Genomic DNA, 18590 nt, shown 5'->3' with positions numbered 1-18590 from the left:
GTTTGATATCAATGTGAAGCGCAGGTACTCAGCATCTTTGGAATTCATCCCTGAGGTCTGATTTTCAGTGAAAGATGAGATAAAGAAAAGATTCGGAAAAAGACTACATTAATAAAGGCAGGTCAGAATGATCCAGATACTTTTAATGGAAGGCTAAAAGTGTGGAAAGTTATGTTTCTAGGTGACCTGGTCTTTTTACAGTATTGACAGAAGCATGAGTCATAGCAGATGATGGTGTTTTACAATTGTGTGTCTTCATATACTGTAAAAGTTTGATGGAGAAAATAATGACAATGGCTGAGACACTGTGCCTAGACTTAAAAAATAAAGAAAAAAATAAAGAAGTAGGAAAGACATAATAAAAATGTAGTGAGTTGGTTATTGACACATTTTGTTGGCATCTAGAGGGAAATCATGCTTTTAGCCTTTTGAACACAAGTGATATGTGATCTGTAAAGAAGAAAAGTAAACTGAGGCACATTAAGCCCTTTCATGAGAGACTGAAGTCACAGGTCACAGAACACATAGAACTGTAAAACAATGGCAGGATAGAGAATACATTTGTATTGTATAAGTTTATTTGTTTTTCAGATAAAATTCAAGCTGTGAAAAATATTTTGTTTTATTTAGTTTTTTTCCTTAAGTGGAATTATCTGCTGAAAACAATAAATATAGACCAATGAGTCCTAATCTCAGAAACATAACATGTGGCCTGTAACATACAAAATCACAAAGACACTTTTGAGTAGTCAAACTGTACTAGTTTTAACGCTTTTAATAAAATTAAGGAATACTGAATTGGTTATTTTATGCCCCATTTTGCAAAAAAATTGAGGGTTCAGAAATTCTAAGAAGTTAAAAATTAAAATATTTTTCAAGCATTTACAAACTTCATATAAAAAGAGAGTATTATGTATAATTGGTACTGCCTGTTGAAGTGCATTAAATGTGTGTTGTCTAATGACAGACTCAATTTTTTGCTATGCTTATCTTGCTCTTAACAAGCAGCCAAGTATTGAAATCTCTGAAGAGAAAACAAAACATAAAGTACTTACCATGTACTTTTCAATCTACCTGGAAATATCTAGCTAAATAAAACTCACTTAGAAACTGGAATATGTTTCACAAATCAAGAAATCAGAATGGCAAAAGTGTGATAAACTAAACTTAAGAAGAAATAAAAACCCATGGAAGGAACATGGAATTTAGAAACTGGTTAGAAAAATGCTACTGAAGAGCTAAAATTATGCCAATTATGCTTAGCAAAATTTTCTTTTTTTTTTATTGTGATTAGTTGTGATTTGTTTCTAAATTTCTGGCAAGAACTGAATTAACAGCTATCAAGGCAGCATAGAGGTAGGAATCAAGAGGCATATTCCTGGTTCTGTAATTTGGCTAGAATTTTACACCTCTAGACCTCATTTTCTGCAAGGTGGGTATATTGGTATTGCAGCCTTTCTGCAATACCTGCAGGTAAGCTGCTGTGTGGTCTGCTCTGGCCATGAAAAGTGCTATATGAGCAGTGTTATTGTATTATTAATGCTACTAAACTGCAGCTATTGTACTTATGATATTTTTCTTTTTTCTACTAACTAAATGAATGCTTTTTCTCTTCAGTTATATTTTTAATGGGCAACTCTATTCTTTTGTCATTATCATAATTATTCATATCATGCAGATCACCTTATTTCATCCCTGTTTTGTAGTGTATATATATATATATATATATATATATATACACACACATATATAGCCATATACTTTTATCTGTATCTATGTAGAAATATCTATACACAAATGTATTAAATATATTATGAATATCTGCATGAAAGCTACATACAATCTTTTAAAAGTAATATGTAGGAGTACTATTTTCTCTGCACTTCTTTTCCATTGTAATGCCCTATTACTATAGCCTTACTCATATTTGATACAACTTCACCATTAGTCTTATCAGACACCCACATAACATTTTGAAAATGTTCTACATTTTTATCAAGGATAATGCCATGTAAGTGACACTTTCAGATATTAGCCAAACGTTGTATTAACACATTATTCCCACTGCTTTCTGGAAGTTCAACTTAAAAGAAAACAAATAGGACCATTACTCAAAAAATGGTTGAGCACTCCTGTGGTTTTGTTTTGTTTTTTCTATTGTGCTGTGACTGGTTTGTTGAATTAAAATTAACCAAAGTGGTAAGCAAGAATCTGTTGGTTGCTTCACGTGCCTCCAGATTTTTCTTCAAAGCAGCAACAAAGTGTTATCTACCAAACTACATAGGAAAAAACCTTATAATGCTTCATTTCACTTCAGGCAAATGTCAGATCAGAAGGGAACCTCAGATTAGCTCCATTATAGCATGTTTCGGTAGGGAGAGAAGACCACAGCTTTGTTTTGTTTTCCTGCATTGTTAGGGCTTTTTTTTCTGTCATTTTTTGCAATTTTTTCAGCTTTATGTTTTGGCTAGCAAGAAGTGACATGAAATTTGAGTAATCTGTTGATGCAGTCAAATGATTGGAGTGAATTTTATTTTTTTCCCAGGAATTTTCACGAATAGCTGAGTAAATGAAACATTTTTTTTTCTCTCTTAAATGGTGAAATGAAGTCAAAGTTTCTGTTGAATTTGTTTATCAAAAGATAGGAAATCTAAGGTCACAATGAATCAAATTCTACAATGACTTCCTACTGTAAAACTGATTAGGTTGCTAAGTATCCTGCAACCATTCATTCTCACATTTACACACAGATGTTTCAAAATTCACATGGTCATCTGTTCACTTGCTGGGAAACTGATGTAGTGCTAATAAAATTCCTGTTGATTTCAGGCAGAAATATGTCTAGAGATTTATGAAAGTTCTCCCCGAGGAATTTTGATATTTTCCCTCTATACCCAGGCAAGGGCTTCTCTGTGGGCTTTGAAGAGATGCAAATTATTCTACTTTATAATTTCACAGCACAAAGGTAGAAAAAAGTATCACAACGCAATCAAGATTCACAGCTTCAAAAATATATTGCTCTTATTTTATTTTTCATCTACTCTCCACTATCTTTCCACTTTATCTGATTTCTCTGAGGGATTAAAACTGTGCCTCCTCTGCAAAGAGATGCTTTCCACATAGGTACAGAGGGCTCACCGCTAAAAAGTTCCTTCTTTGGACTCTTACTATCAGTCCTTACATAGGAATACTGAATTTTTTACAATAATTTGCAGAGAGGATTCTTATCCCTGAATGGAGGAGATGAGTGTTTAGATGGATAAGGAAGTGGGTTGAAAGCCTGCATCCAAAGAGCTATTATGATCAATGTCTCTAGGCCCAAAGGAAGATCAATATTGAGTGAGGATCCTCAAGTATCTCTACTGGAACAATAAAATTAGGTCCTGCACCTGAGTGGGCAATTGCCAGCAATAATGAAGGCTGTGAAATAATGGATCAAGAGCAGCCCTGCAGAGAAGGATTAAAGTGTGTTGATGGATGAAGAACTGAACATGAGTTGTGGCAATGTGTGCTTGCCACCTAGAAAGCCAGTCATATCCAGTTATTCATAAAAAGCAATGTGGCCAGCAGGTTAAATGAGGAGATTCTCCCTCATCCACTTTGCTCTCAGGAGACCTCACCTCCATCATCCAGTTTTGATGCCCCCAGTACAAGAGAGACATCAACCTGTAAGAGCAACTCCAGAAAAAGACTCGTAGTCCAGAACATCTCCTGTGAGGAAAGGCTGAGGAGAAGAGAAGGCTCTGGGGACACCTTACTGAAGCCTCTTCATACCTAGAAGTGTTTATAAGAAAGATGGTAGAAGATTTTTTTTTTAGCAGGGCATGTAGCAACAGAACTGAGAGAGTTTTAAATAGAAATTTGTTATCACAAGAGTGGTGAGACACTAGAGCAGATTGCCCAGAGAGGTTGTGGATATCCCATCACTGGAATTTTTCAAAATCAAGTTGAATAGGCTTTAAGCAACCTGACCCAGTGCAGGATGTCCTGGCTCTTAACTGGGGGTTTGGACTAGATTATTTTTAAAGGTTCCTTCTAATGAAAACCATTCTGTTACTCACCCTGAGTTGAAAAATTGCCTTTACTCATTTGCACACTTGTCTCCAGACTGTGTCGATATTCATGGTCAGGTACATTTCATTTTTTGGTTTCTCAGACATCAACCACACAATGATGAGGCAAACTGAGTCAGTCTCAAAAAACTAAATGAAACAGTGGTCTGCCACATTTATAATAAAACAAAAAGGACAAACATTTTTATATATGCATGTATATAAATTTCTAGATTGTGTGTATGTATATTTTATAAGGCATATGTAGTTACATACTTTCTAGACAGATTATATCCTATAGCATGTACACTATGACTATACAGCCAGGATATAAGGTAGTACTTAATGTTGATTTTTCTGTACCTGTGTAGTAGTTCGTGCTACAGTAGTAGCAGCCCTGAAAACAGCAGTTTGACAACTTTTTTCAATACCATTATATCCCATTATAAAAATCTTTAATCTTGTTATTAATAACCTAAACACAGGTCTTAGGAATGTGATGCTCAGATCTAAAGTATTCAGCTTTTAATTTATCTACTGCATAGTGAAATTTGTGAGCTCAAATCATGCAGATGAACTTAAAAATTATAAACCTACATAACAGTATGCTTTGCATGTATAACTTCAAAGGCATTGGTGGGTTGCAAGGAAGACTCCTGCATTTTGCTCTTGCTGTGTTACAAAAATTTACTTCGTCTGGATGAGACTCAAATTAATGTGACTGAAATTATTATTAATATTCTAATGTAGAGTTACAACAACATTATTTATGAAATGACACAAAATTCAGGAAATTAAACAGGTTGAGTTTTAGTTTTGGAGGCCAAGACCAAACTCAGCCTACCTAATATTAAGCACCTAAGTGTTACTTGCCCAAATATAAGTGTCAGAGCAATTAGTGATAGCTTGGTATCTGAGACCATCTGCATGAGGCTAAATTGTGATTTTTGTTGTTGCACACATTGTTTCAAATAATAACAGAAGAGAAAGTTCCTCACTTCAGATTCTGGAATAGATCTATCAAACTCCTGAAGTCACCATATAGATTGTCTCAACAAATGTAATCAAAAGACAAATTTAAAAATGAGACAGGACTGGACTTTTTTTTTTCTTTTATTGCAGTTAAACTTTAAATATGAATTTCAACAGTGTTTGAAATTATTAAATACCTTAAAGTACAGAAAAGGCTAATAATAAATCCAAATTGGAACACATTACCAATAATAGATTGCAGTATGTCGTGACTGAATTAATTAAAAATGTGAGATCACATATTTAATGAACTTTAGAAACCTGCAATCACCTTTCATCTCCTAGGCTAATTGAAACCAGATATATTTATAGTGCTGTGTTGTAAGATGTTGTAATTCAAAAATGTAAAGCACAGTTGTAAATATCTTATTTAAACACTGTACTGCCACTAGTGTAGCCAGCAATAATTGCCTGTGAGAATTTGTTATGTCTACTAGGTCTTCTACTGCTTCAAAACAATTTGATCTACATATATTTCATGTATGTTTATATACAATCTAATCTATAGAGTCTTATAGACGAAGAAATTTAAATTGAGGACACCTTTCAGTTAGAAATCAGGTTGGAGATAATCCAGGAACAAAAAAATCTCTAAGTGATGAATAGTGAGTAAATTATGCCTGCTTTAATCTGATCCTTTCTATCCTTGCATACATTACAGAGTAGCACTCTGTAAGAAAACATGGAAATATGCCCAGTGCAAAACATAATTCTTCAAAGGTCAGTGGTGTTTAAAAATGTATCAACATTTTCTTAATAGCTTTGTCCTTATTCTACCTACGGGCAAAATTGAGTTTAATATTGTACTAGTTAAGGTACTTCCTAATGTTAATTCATAAAAATTCTCTGTAGCAAGTTCTGTTCCACAATCTTTATTACATGTTCCTCTTAGCTACCTTTCTAACACATACATTTTTCTCGTTATTCCCTAAGGACTTACTGGGGGAAAGAAAGATTCAAATAATACTCTAGAGGAAGCATTGCTTACATTTACTTTCAGCACAAGCAGCCCATGTAAAACACATGAGGTATGTTAAATCATAATTTCAGTGGCAGAATAAAGTGAATTGTATAGCAAAGAAGAAAAGCAGTCAATAGAAATTAATAGGTGCAGTACTGTTTCATAAAAAAAAAAAAAAAGCAAAACTAGTGACTAAACACAGTGAAGAATATGATTAAATTATCCAGAGCAGTGGAAGTGCTAGCACATGAAGACAAAATACTTTTAGAAATGATTCTGAGTGCCTAGAATAACTGAATGTTGAAGCAAAAATAATCTTAGGAGCTCAGAGTCAGAAGACCAAAATTGTTTGAAACTTTGGAAAATGAAACAAGATAGCTTAGAAGGGATCAGACGGTAGGGTTGCTGAAAGAAGATGATCAAAGAATCCTGTACTGCTGCAGGAGCAGTGGAAGATGAGTGCTGTGGAGAGCTGTCACAGGTATCTATAGTCTTAGAATGCATTAACAAAATGTAATACATTTTAGATACATTCCTAGATATAGTCCAATAACTTACAAACCACCCACTGTGACTACTCCTAATTGCTTGGGCATGATGTTGCACAGGTTGTAGCTCTGTCCTAAAGAGATTGATGGGGATTTGCCCAGCTACAGCCAGTAGAAAGGTTACTGTCACCTTTTTCTTTCCTAACTCTGATGGATATTTAATTTAATCAACCTGTAAAATGCTTCCTAGGTATTGTTGCAATCCAGTTTGATTAACAGCACCATTGTGCTAATTTACATTATGGCATGGATCAAGGCAGCTTTCAGAAACCTAACACTCAGGAACTACAGTGAGAGCTTTACATATATTGTTGTTAAAATTTCCAAATTTTCAGGCTTTCTAGGAGTCAAGAAAGGAAGACTATGGTCACTGATGTCCATGGTGACTGAGACATTGACCACTACCCTCTGGATATGTCTGTCCAACCAATTATCCACCTAACAGTCCACTCATCAAATCCAACACCCTCCAATCTAGAGAGAAGGATGCTGTGGAGGACTGTGTCAAAGGCTTTACAGAAGTCCAGATAAATGACATCTGTAGCCCTTCCCTTGCCCACCCATGAAGTCACTCCATCACAAAAGGTCATTGACTCTCTTTCATATTTCCTGGGATAGTCTTAGCTAAGTAACTATATTCTTTATGTTACAAAGACATATCTTAATGAAATTTTAAACTGTTGTAAACCAAATTATTTAAATAAAGTAGTTTTAAAGAGATGTTCATTAGAGATGCCTTACATTTTTAGGAGTGGGGTTGCTTTCTAACACTTATAAACTGGCATATATCATAAGTGTCCCTGGGAAACTCCAGTGTCTAAGTGCTAATACTATGAAAATCTGGGGAAATTTGTTGCCTAAACATACCTAAACATAGGTGTGCGGTGTTATCTCAGATGATCTGGATTTTACCAAGGTATCTGTACAGGGCTGACACATGTGGCATTGTATATCCAGGAGATACACCTCCTTCAGGGAACATTTCATGGGGTCCAAAATGATGCTGGGCACCTATGACTATGGAATTGAATCCTATGCCTTGGCAACAAAGTTGGCAAAGTGCCTAGGGAGTTATTCAGCACAACAAATGTAGGAGTTTGCACTGCTTGAGAGTGATTAGAACAAATGTCTTGACCTCATGAAATATAGTTTAATTGCCTAAATATAGGTAGTTAATGCTCTTTGAGTTGCTGTAGAGAAACTTTTATGACAGCTGAGCCAGAGTGATCTGGATTGTTGCACTTTATGCACCAGTCCTGAGAGGATGTCTCAGATAACCAAGGATTTTCCACAATGTTGCCAAACTGGAAATGTCTGTAGTCAAGAAATAAGTCTTTATTTGTTAAAACAGATTAAAATTCAAGTTATTTTAGAGAATAATTGATACAGAACTGAAGGACTCTTTTTTTGGAAGGCAATGTCATAATGCATAATGCCTGCAACTTGAAATCAGACAAAGTCAAGCTAAGGTTATTCACACTCTTTCTGGCATGACTAATCACAAGTAACATTGGAGTATTAGGTCAATAAGTAATCTTGATTCACTGCAAGTTCCTTTAAGATTTGATATATTTTGATTTATATTAAAACGTGTTCTAATTCAGGACTTGAAGAACAAATAAATCTATTCAATTTCATTAGATAATGAAAATATTATGCAAATAATCAGAATAGGTCACATATTTAGATTGTGACCCTGGGGCCTATAATATTTTTGGAGTTCAACACTTCTAGGAATGGTGTTACAAGAGCTTGAGGATGTCTGAGAGCAAAGACACATGAGGGAATACAGCTTTGAAGTGTGACCAAGAATTTCATGTTTACAAAGCTAAGACAGTACTTGCTGTATTAACAGCTTAAAAAGAAAAAGAGAAAAAATTGTGTATTCATTTTCATTGCTGTCTAATTGGAAAATGCTACCACTTTCACTGCTTTTTTATCACAGCTCCTATTTGCATTATGAATATCCATAGAATAAAAGTGACATTTCAGCAATAACAGGATGTTTCTATCTCAAAATCTAGATGGAGATATCTGAAATAATGCTATCAATAGCCTGCAAGAACCACATGAACTACTCATTATATGTCGTTTGGGAAATACTCCAGAAAAAAGACGGTTTCCCTTTTATGGAGGGATTCACTGAGAGCAGACAACCACTTTGTGGAACTTTCCAAGTTATTTCTCTTCAGTGGAGCTGTAGAAGGCCACATTGACAACTTTTGTGTCCCTGGTTTATTATTTCTGATAAGAAAAGGTTGGTAAAGGACTTATTGTAGGACAGTTTGTGTAAATGCCATCTTTTGCTTACTCTTTGACTTCGACAGCATCTGATTTCCTAGACACACAATAGCAATGTAGGAGGAAAGTTAGCTATTACTCACAGGCTGCTGTCAGTTTAAGCATTCACAACCTGTCACATCTTGTGAGAACTGAAGATGCAAATCAGTCTTTCTCTGCAGTGGCTTAAAAAAATGTGCCAGGTGGAATGTATTCCTTTATATGACCGAGTTGCTTGAAAGGCAACATAAATCTACTAATAAATGTTCATTAATAACACTAATGATCTCCGTTCTACTACTGAGAAAATGTAGAATACACAATATCTAGAAATCTGCATTCACCTTAAGGAGACCTTTAAAAAAAAAGCCCAATGAAGTTACAGAATTTTCTTTAAAATTTACTTTTTTCCTAAGTCAAAATTATGTGGCATTTACCTTTCCCCTTTAATTTTCTTACTACTAGGTTTGCTCACTTCTTCAGCAGTGTTTCGAAGATTACTTCAGTAGTCTACCTTTGGTTTTATATTGCAAGGACCTTTTCAGATCATATTTTTTAAAGTAAATTGTCATTAATATGTGTAAAAAGATGTTTGTGTCTTTATATATCTGTCTATCCCCACTTACTCATAAAAATGTTCACATTTCTTTAGACTAGAGGGTTTTAATCTTACATTTAAGTACCAAGCACCTAAGACAAAGTGCTACCACTAATCTGAGAGTAGTCTCCTAGCAAAATATACCATCTAAATAAATTTATTAGTTTAAAGCATGAGTACATACAGTTCAAATTTTTCTTTTTTTTAATGTAAAAGACACTGTTTTATGCATATTAAAGATTCATCATAATTTTGATATTTACGTTTGCAAGATACACTTGTTGATTTTATGAGGTGTTGATCTACTAACAATAGCCACAATAATGCCCCAAACTTAAAGTGTGAAAGGTCTCTTTTTTTGTCTTTTATTTTTGCCATCTAGTTTCTGTATGACCCTATGCCATTCCATTTATGAGTTTTTAATGAAGCAAAAAATAGTAGATATTTTTAAAAGTTTATGGCAAAGGAGCAATAGTTCCTTTTCTCAGAGAGATGCCCACTATGCTACTTCTACAACACAGACTAAAGACTCTCATTTTATATTTCACTGTCTGTCTTTCAAATGCATCATTCACTACTTGAATTGAGCTGTTTTCATTTAACCCTCTGACCACCAGACTTCCTCTCTGGCTCTGTGAAGCATAACTCTGAACTTTATCTGTGGAATTACATTCTGTATTATGTGATTGGTACATTTTTGCTATCAGGATTGTTGCACATTCCTTTTATAGCAAAAGAGAATAATTTAGACTTTATGATGGATAGGATTTAACGTAAGTGCAGAAAAATGTTTCAGACCCATCTGTTTCCAAAGAATTTAAATTGTCACTTAAAAAAAAAAATAAAATTGCAATACTAACACCTACCATGATGTTCCCAGATATGATAGTGAACTCCATGGGTTATGGACAAGAAAGCACTACATGTAAGTAGACCTACCTCTAAATTTAAGCAGAATTAACATGTAAATATGGCAGCTAAAAAATATTATTAATTTTTTGCTACTGCTAATTAAAGTTTATTTTCTTTTAGCACAAATGTTTATATTTTAAATAAAACTAAGGAAATGAAAATATAAATTTTTGAATATAAAAAAAATGTTTTGTCTTTTCAAACATTTTTGACAATTCAATTCTCATCACACCAAATGTGAGTGGGACTAAATTTCAGTGGCTTCATTAAAATATTTTTAGTTAAATGATATCCATACTGTAACTTATTTTTACTATCTAATTTTATTTTTTAATGTTGGGAACAGTCAAGTACTTTCTGAAAGCATTTTGCAGACATATGGTGCAGCATGCTTGTACCATTGAATGCCATCTGCTGTCTAGGCTTAAATGTACACTAATTTTACTTTTAATTCGTAATGAACATGAAGAATGAGTGTGACCCATGTACTGCAATTTGGCTAAGTCATTGGCAGGTGTACTTTTAAGGCATAAAACATATTTGTAATTATAAAATGGCTACTTACAAGTTCCCAGGTGGGTAAGTAGCTATTAGTAACAAATAATTGCATGCCATCCCTTTATGTTCCCAACAACAGTACTGGGACAAAAATGAGAAAGATGAAAGCATGAGGCATTCCCTTACTAACAAGCATATGGAAGTTGTACAATTTGCATTGCCAAATATAAACCTATGAAAGACTTTAAAACATTTGTTTAACATGTAAATGGAGATCATAGCTGGGAACATAAAGGATGTCCAAGAAAAATTAATGTGCGCACATGCTCTAATTTATCACCCTTTACACCACAAGATGAAAAATTATCCAGAACAAGTCATGCTGACAGTTTTGACCCTCATCCAGGAAAAAAGCTTAATGCTACAGTAAATGCATCAATTGTGAATGATTCATCAAGAATATGATGGAGAATCCCAATGGTGAATTGTGTTAAGATGTATTGTTGTGTCTTCACTGAAAACAGTGACAGACCAAACCTTCTGTGGAGGAGCTGAGAGACCTGGGGTTGTTTATTCTGGAGAAAAGGGAAACTCAAGGTATAGCTTATCACTCTGCAACTATATAAAAGGAAACTGTAGCAAGGTGGGGCTCCTCCTCTTCACTGTGGTAACATGATGGGACAAGATGGAACAGCCTCAAGTTGCAACAGGGGAGGTTTGGATTAGATATCAGGAAAAAATTCTTCACCAAAAGAGCTTTCAAGTACTGGAACAGGCTGTGCAGGGAACTGGTGGAAAATGGGAAAGGTGAGTAGATGTGGCACTCAAGGTACATGGTTTAGTGGTGGACTTGGCAGCATCAGATTTACAGTTGAATTCATGATCTTAAAGAAATTTCTCAGCCTAAATGATTGATTAAAAAATAACAACAGAAAAAATCCCCAAAATTGAATTGGAAAAAAAATATTAGAATATTTAATGTCATAGTCATGCCTTGCTAAATTGCAATGCACATAATAAGGAAGAAATACTGCTGTTCATGTAACTAATGGAACCTGCATAGAAATAGATGTTTTCTGGTTTTAATGTCTTGAATAAATATTGCTCTTATTCCTCTTTCCATTGAAAATTAGACTAATTTAGTCATACTGTTTTTCTTGTTATTCTGGCTGGCTTTCTGCTTTCTCCTGGTAATTTATTCAGTCATTAGTGGCTGTGAAATTTAACAGAAAGTTACAACTTTTGAGGCTGTGTCTGTGCTGTTTTTCTTAGGAGAAAATCCCATTGGAATTTATCCATTTCACATTGTGGCCTCATGGTTTGTTATATACTTCACTCGCGGCACCCCCTCATGTCAGAAGCTTAGTAAGGAGGAGAGAAAAAACTGGGCAGTGTACAGGCATGTTGATACTTAACTGCTGATGTGCAGAATCTGTAACCCTCCTCACATATGTTATCACAGATGTTCCACCAACATTGCTGAAGGGCAGCAGAGAATCTATCTTGGAGACATCTGGAACCACCTCTTATGGACATGCAGAAAGGTTCTGATGTCTTCTTACTGAAGACACCCCTGCTGCAGTCCAGCTGCTGCCAAAACCTTGCCACTTATACCCAACTCATCTATACTGTTACCTTACATGCTAATGTTCTGCAGATTCACACATCTAGTCTGGGTGGGAGTGTCCTTATTCTCTGCCTGCTCCACAGAGCTATGCTGCTGTCAGAATTGCTGTGTGTGTACAGCAGTTAAAATTAAATTCTTCTATTTCCATTATATGCAGTTTCAGTTGTGAAAAATACATCAGGCATTTCATCATCACCCGGATCTCTTCTCCAACTTTTTACAATCGATATGTGTAACACTTCTCATGTATGATTCTCAGGGCTTACATATGCACCTTACCATTGAGCAATTATCATACATCTCAGACAGAAAACAACACTAACAATGACAGCAACTATTACTGTTGTTGTTATTATTATTATTATTGTTATTGTTATTGTTGTTATCATTGTACTATACACCCGTATAAGCACCAATATCATTCCTTAGATGAACATAAACCTGAGTTTCACCAGACATGGATGAATTCTATTTCAGTGTTCTGTGAGAACAAAGCTGTAACCTAGAAGAATGTATAAGCCAGCCCATTTGGACGTCTGTGGATGAGGTTTTCTCATAGCTTGCTAGGCACTTGAACACTAGCCAAGGTCACCCATCAAAACAGAAACAGTACTGTAAAAGTGATACCGGTGGTGCTGTGTCTAAGATATTCATTTTGCCCAAAATAGGAGGATAACTTCATTGGGAGGGTTCCTGTCCAGTCCCGTAGACTGGATGCTTACTACAGGCCAGATGGCATTGGAAGTACTTCTTTTTGCCAAGTTTTATTTAAAAGCACTTTGTCCACTCATAAATGTGTCTGTGCCATAATTAAACTAAAGTATGTGGGTAAACTCAGAAGTCTTAAAAAGTGCATTTCTGATTCAACTTAAAAAAATTCTACAGATTTCTATCATTAGTGCAAATGCTTGTGTGGATTACTGGTGAAATAAACGATTCAGGGCATCACTAGAAAACTGGTCATTGATTCTATTCTGCATATAGGCAAATTGAGTGACATGAAGCTCTACCTAGGTTAAATAACCACCAAAATACATATATGACTTCGATTTAATGATTGAAATAAATAATTTCCTTAAATAAAGTTGATATATATTTCATAGAAATGGGTACTGAAATCCAATCCTGAGCTGAGTTTTTCCTTTACTAGAATAAAAGTGTTTCTGAAGCCCAAATATGAGCTGGTTTGAATTAAAAATTATAATAAAAACATTACTGAAGTGTTTATTAAAAGTAGCTATAACTAATTTTTCAAGAGATGCAATAGCTAAATTTGCATTTATTCAAATCTTCTAATTTATTTTTGTGTATTGTAAGATTCTGAGCACCTTCTAAATGAAGATTTTTTTTCCACATAAATCCAAAGATTTATGTCTTTAAATTTAGAAGCCTAATAAATTAATACTACTCTAAGCTCACTTTACAGTCAGAAGAAAGAAATAAAAAAATTCCAGAGGGACATGCCATATAAGATCCAAATTGCTTTCTGGAGATGCTTTACTCTTTTTATTGATTACATAAAGAGCCTTGACACTTCTGTAATGGGATGGATGAATCTGAAATACAATAACTAGTGGTCTTCTTTAAACTGAATTAGCTGTACTTCCAGTTTTTTCTTTATTTTCTTTTTTCAATCACTACTTTGCCTTTTTTTATTACTATTTTCATCCTTCCAAATCTTACAGTATCTGTGAATGTAAGTTAAGGATGGCTAGCGTCTTTTTTTGACTAAATAGATTCATTAGAAATCATAGAATGGTTTTTTTTTTGGAAGAGATCTTAAAGATATTCTAGTTCCAACCCTCCACTTCCATGAGAAGGGACACTTTTCAATAGACCACGTTGCTCTAAACCCCATGTAACATGGTTTTAAACACTTTCAGGGATGGGGCATCCATGATTTCTCTGAGCAACCCGTCCCTTGTCTACACCTTCACAATGAAGAATTTCTTCATAATAATATCTAATTCAAAATTGTTCTCTTTCAATTCAAAGCTTTTCTCGCTTTTCCTGGCACTACATGCCCTTGTAAAAAGTCTCCCTCCCTCGTTCTTGTGGTCTCCTTTCAGATAGAAGAAGGCTGCAATTAGGGCACCTTAAAGTCTTCTCATTTCCAGGCTAAGCAATCCCGATTCTCTCAGCCTTCCCTTATAGTGAGATGCTACATCCCTTTAATCATCTTGGTGACAACCCCTCAACCTCTCCTTCTTCAGCTGCTCCTTATAAATAACCATTGAAAGGCACAGTTCAGTCATGGGATTGATTCCACCAAGTTTCAGAAAGGGCAACAAGGTCATAACTTTCCAGTAGCAAGGTGGCTTCCAGCTCTTCCTATTTGTCGTTCATGCTGCATGCATTGGTGTAAAAACATCTCAGCTGGTCTGTTGGCAGCACTGCCTTTCCAGAGGAACCCCTCTTTATTCCTTTAAAATATTTCCCTGGTGTTTTGCTGTTGGCTTCTGTCATTGGATGAGTTCCTGGCTCATCTCTGCAAGACTGAAAGGATGATCTGCTGTGGCCAGCACTTTTCAGAGCCACTGGCAAAAGGCTCTTAATAGAATCTCATGCCTCTAACCTTTGCACATCATCCCACACCTTGCCAGGGATAAATCTGATATTGTCTAATTCTCCTGTCACATCTAGTTAAAAGCTCTGCCAATGATCTCTGCTGGTTCTTGAGCAAAGACTTTCCCCCTTGGTGGGAAAGGCGAGTCCTGTCTGATGACAGGGTGCTTGGTGCTGCACAGATCATTCCCTTGTCAAAAAATCAAGAACTTTGGTGGTGACACCAACTATGAAGCCATGTTTAATAGACTCATCCCATCGTTTTTTCTAGTATTTCTGCTCTCAAGAAGTACAAAAAAGAATAAAGCTTGTGCCCTAGAATCCCTTATCAACTGCTTCAAGGCCCTAAACTTCTTTTTGACTGCTCTTGGAGTATGCGTTGTCACTTCCTCCCTCACTCTCTGCATGGAAGATCAGTCATGGGGCTGCACCAGTCTAGAAAGATTTCTGGAGACAGCAAATTTCAATCAAGCAAGCAAGCAAGCAAGTAAATATAGAAAAATAAGTTATTTTTCTCTATTCTCTGACTTACCAATAATACACTTTTTATACTCTTTTTGTCGTAAATCTTTCTTGGAGCACAGGGCCAAAGAAGTAGGTTTCCCTCTACTTGCTTAGTATGTGAAAAGATAAGGCACACCCTTCTACACGTTTTATTGTGCATTCTATTATTTTGTATGTCTATTAAGGGTTAATGATCTCAATACCTTTTGGAGTTTTTTTCAAAGAAATTCACCATTTGCAATTCCATGGGCAAAATTTTATAATAGGCTGGACCATCTATGTATTTAGAGCATATTGAACTCTTGAAGGCACTGAACAGATTCAGTTCTCATGGGCTTTTAAATTTGACTTTGCCGATCATGGGCTTCAGCTACTATGGTAGCACTTTTCTTAAACATCACTGCCAGCCCTTGTAGTCAGCATAAAATATTATAACCAATATCTATACAATGTTGGAGAGGTTTAGGCACTTTTAGGCTGCCAAGTCCACACACTTCCATAACATTAAAGTAGTTAGTTATCTTCAGTGTTTTTACTCTCAAATGTCACATGTGGAATAAAGTATTCTTATCTCCATTTCCAAAAAGGCCAGTGTGAACACTTGTTCATTTAAAATTTAAATTTAAAAGCTAAATTTAAAAGCTAAATTCACCTACCTAAACATGGTGGTGGTTAAAGAAAAAACATATCATGTTAGTCCACATCTGAATAGTTAGATATGGTTAAAGTGCTTGGATAGAAGGCATCCTGAAATCTGGAATGATTCAGACTCACATTTTGAAAAAGTGGATGAACCTCTGCACTAATTAATATGCTAATACAGTACTTCTCTGTTTAATTTATATCCCCGTGAAAGCAAAAATCACACCTTCAGGAAGCCTGTGTCTCTGTCTTACTGATTTCACTTAATCTTAACAAAAGCCTCCAGTGCCTACTCCATAATCTGTTGAAGTCCCTCATATTAATTTCTTTTGTTAATTTATTGTATGAAATCAATTAAGTTACAGTTTTTATTATGCTATGATGAAAAAACATGAATATTTATCACATATATGATAAAAAGTTTTGGACAACAGAAACAAGGAAGCCCAAAATAGAGAACTGTTGGATAAGATTCAGAAAAATCTTTGCAACAACATAGATGTGGAGGAGAACTAAATATGAGAATCAGAAAGGAGTTTTGAGAAAAAAATAAGAGTAAATTAATGAGAATATTGAATATGAGAACTGAAAGCTAAGAAAAGAAGGGGGAAGGAAATTATTGGGAAAAAAAGATTCTTCTATCTTAGAGAAAATGGAAAAGAGAGGGAAAAAAAAAAACCAAAAAACCAAACATATCCACTGTCTTCCCTTCATTCACAAGATGGATAAACTTATCATAAAAGGACAGTAAGTTAATAAGGCATGATTTTCACTTCATGAACCTGTGTTGTCTTTGATCAATGGCTGCATTGTCTTAAAGTGCTTTTCAATAACTTCCAGAATAATTCTGTTCATAATTTTACCAAGCATGGAATTGAATCTGAAAGTCTTATAATTACCAGGGTCTTCTTTCTTGTCCTTGAAAACTGGAAAAACTATTTGCTGGCTTCCATTTGAGCGGGACCTCTCCAGATTTCCAAAACAACACTTCCAATTCCAGAATATCCCATATGTTTTGTAGGTGCACATGGGAAGGTAAGGTAGATGTCCAGAGACAGCAAAATGTAGTTCAACCAGTTGCTCATCATCTCAGAATTCTGGATACTCCTCAATCTGTTTCACCTTTTTCTTCAATCTGGGCACATCTCTCAGTCATTCTTTCTGCTGCCTTCACACATGAGGGGAAATCTCAGGCACACTCTGCAGACAAGAACTTGGATATCTGCTTCCCTTGGGAGCTGTGTTTGGGTAGCTGCTCTTGTGCTAGAACTGAGGAGATGCAGAAGACATGACATTCTGATGTGTGTTCACAGTGACTCGAGCTTCCTTGGGGAGAGTAGGGCTAGGGGCAAGACTCTGGGGTCAGAAAATCTGGTTGGTGAGGCCACAGACTCCCAGCATCTTTGGTGTACTTCAGACTGTCATCCTCACTGCTGCCTGGTCTCTCCATTGACACAGCCGTAGGGGTTCAGAAACCCCCTCAGACAGTCCCCTCTAAGATACATCATAAGCCTCACATGCCTCTCAGCACATGGCAACTACTGTTGCTAATCTAGGCATCCCATGGTTTGACCTGTGATACAGGCATGATGTTTGACTTCTTAAAGAGTCTATCATCAGGATTTGTGCATCTTCTCAAGATGAGGCTGCACCAGAGGATACTATTAGTAGGTAATGGAAGAAATAAACCAAACCAAATAAACAAAGCATAAACCCCACCAACCTACCAAACAAACATATCACAAGAAGACTTTTTTTAATGGCTTGGTAGCTACGACATTTTCACGGTTTAGCCCCAACCAACAGCCAAGCCTCATGGACCCACTTGCTGCCTCCACCAGCAACAGGATGGAGGAGAAAAAAAAGGAAGAGAAAAAGAAAATTTGTGGGTTGAGATAAGGAGAATTTAGTAGGGAAAGCAAAAGCCTCACACACAAGCAAAGCAAAACAAGCAATTATTCCACTGCTTCCCATGGGCAGGCAGGCATTCAGCCATCTCCAGGACAACAAGGCCCCAAGACACATAATAGTGACTTTGGAAGATAAACAGCATTCCTCCTCCTTCTTTGCCCCAGCTTTAAATATTGAGCATGATGTCATAGGGTCTGGAATACCCCTGTGTCAATTTGAGTCACTGTCCTGGCTGTGACTCCTCCCAACCTCCCATGGATCCCCATATTCTTTGCCAGCATATCAGTATGAAAACCAGAAAAGGTCTTGGCTCTATTTAAGCTCTGCTTAGCAATAAAAAAAAAAAAAAAAAAAAAAAAAAATCTTTACATTATCATCCCTGTGTTCAGCACATAACCAAAACACAGTCCCATACAACCACTGTGAAAAAAATAACTCTACCTCAGCCCAAACCAGCACA

This window comes from Melospiza melodia, chromosome 2 (genome assembly GCF_035770615.1).
Source record: "Melospiza melodia melodia isolate bMelMel2 chromosome 2, bMelMel2.pri, whole genome shotgun sequence".
Taxonomy (NCBI): domain Eukaryota; kingdom Metazoa; phylum Chordata; class Aves; order Passeriformes; family Passerellidae; genus Melospiza; species Melospiza melodia.
This window is presented reverse-complemented; position numbering follows the sequence as displayed.